Raw genomic sequence first — 2,223 nt, forward strand, 5'->3', positions numbered from 1 at the left:
ATGAAACCCGCTGAGAGGTTCAACACCTTCAAGTTTTTGTTTGCATGCAGGTTGACAGAAGGCAACCCAATTAGTCCTCATGTGATCAAGATGATTGGTTATATTGAGAGCCTAGAAAAACTTGATTTTTCCTTTAGTCCTGAGTTGGTTACGGATGTAATTCTCCAGTCGCTCCCTGCAAGCTTCGAACCATTCGTTTTGAATTTTCATATGAATAGCATAGAGAAGAGTATGGTTGAATTGCATGGGATGCTTAAGATTGTTGAGAAAACATTAAGAAAAGCTCTACTCATGTGATGATGGTTCATAAAGATAGGAAGAAAAGAAAGCGCAACACCAAGGCTAAAGCGTTGAATGAGATCTCGAGCTCACAGTCTAAACCTGTTGGAAAGTCCAAGGCAAGCCCTGTTGCTACTGATGCTTGCCACCACTGCCATAAGCTTGGCCATTGGCAGAGAAACTGCAAGCTATACTTGGAAGAACTCAAGAAGAAGAAGGGAAGTAAGACTTCCACTTCATATATAAATGTTATTAAAATTAATCTTATTACTCATCCTAAAGATTCATGAGTATTTGATACCGGATCGATGATTAATACTTGCAAATCGTTGCAGGGACTGAAAAGGACTAGGAAGTGTGCGAGAGGCAAGATGGATGCTCGTGTCGGCAATGGTGCAAAAGTTGTTGTATTGGTCGTCGGTGTTTATTCCTTATCGCTACCCTCAAGGTTAGTCTTGGAATTAAATAATTGTTATTACATTCCTGCCTTGGGCAAAAATATTATCTCTTCTTCATGTTTGGAAGAAGATGATATGATTTAATAATAAAGAACAAGTGTTGTTCGATTTATTTGAATACTATGCTCTATGGTAATTGTCCATTGATGAATGGATTGTATATTATAGATCTTGAGGATTATCAAAGTTAGTTCCCGACAATATATCTGTAAATTGACTTGTACCTTCGAGAGTAGGAATTAATCATGAAGAGAGATAAAATGATGTATATAGGTTCGGGCCTCCAATTAGAGTAATATCCTATGTCCTGTGGGGGTGTTGTTGCCTTGTATTGATGATCTCGAGTATAAGCAAAGTGGTTAAAACTATTACAAGAAGTTGATTGGATCTAATCTATCTAAGGGCTCAAGTCGTTAAATAACTCCTGTGTTATTACTTTTCGTGTTGCTAGTAATTCCTTGTTTGTTCTAATAGTTATCTCCTCCCCAGCGTTGCGCCGCCCCGGTGCTCCTCGCTGGTTGCCACATTGGGTTTCGTCTGCCTGTCGTCGGGTCGTGCTACCAGCGGCGAGGGCTCGACCTACTTGCTATTCTCCGTCGACCACCGGTCGCGGATGAAGCCTCCCCTCCCTGACAACTGCATCGGTCCGGCGCTTGGGATAACATCCAAGGGCGAGCTGGCGGAGGCCGGCGCGGGCGGGCTCTTGACCGCGTGCACGGCGGTCGCTGCGGGAATCGACGAGCGGCATCGGGACACCCAGCATGGACCTGTGGATGGACCACGTCAAGGAGGTAGGCGCGATGGGCATGCTGTCCGTAGCCGGGTCGCCGAGGTTCCGCGTCTATGAGCTGGACTTGGGTTTCGGCCGGCCGGCCAAGGTGGACATCGTGTCCGTTGCGAGGACAGGTGCGGTGGCGATGGCGGAGAGCCGGAGCAGCGCCGGCGGCATGGAGGTGGGCGTCTCTCTGCAGCCGGATGGCATGGACAGCTTCCGGAAGTGCTTCGCCGATGCCATCGCGTGGCTGCATGACGCATGCACCTTCTGAGCTGAGCTGAGTGGCGGAGAGCTAGCGCGCCACAATTCCATTCAAATTAAACCTGCATGGTCTTTTAATTACGTGATTACAATTGAATACTACGTCTTGGATACTACGCCTTGGATAGCAATTAATATCTGATTTGAAAAATAAAGCGCGCGTGTACTTGTTTGAAATAAAATTATAGTAAAGTTTAGTGAAAGTTTAGAGAAACATTGCTCAGCGAGTGGTTACAGAAGTGTCTCCTTGACGTCTTAAGGTCCTGTTTATTTTTTTGTTTTTAGTTATGTTTCTATTGTTGTTAGAAGCTAGAATAAATAGGGTTTTGGAAAAGTTAGAAGTTTACTTCTAAAAAAAATGAACTAAAGCTAAGAAGCTTGTTGAGAGACACTTTTCTAAGAAGTTATATGCTAAAAAAGCCAAAAATTTATTGTAGAAATCAACAACCT

At 44.2% G+C, this 2,223-nt stretch overlaps 1 pseudogene; it reads left to right on the top strand.

Moving 5' to 3' along the window:
- The first annotated feature begins 650 nt into the window (after positions 1-650).
- On the top strand, positions 651-1,783 carry LOC133913969 (malonyl-CoA:anthocyanidin 5-O-glucoside-6''-O-malonyltransferase-like; annotated as a pseudogene).
- Positions 1,784-2,223: the final 440 nt, after the last annotated feature.

Source organism: Phragmites australis, chromosome 4, assembly GCF_958298935.1.
Source record: "Phragmites australis chromosome 4, lpPhrAust1.1, whole genome shotgun sequence".
Lineage (NCBI taxonomy): Eukaryota > Viridiplantae > Streptophyta > Magnoliopsida > Poales > Poaceae > Phragmites > Phragmites australis.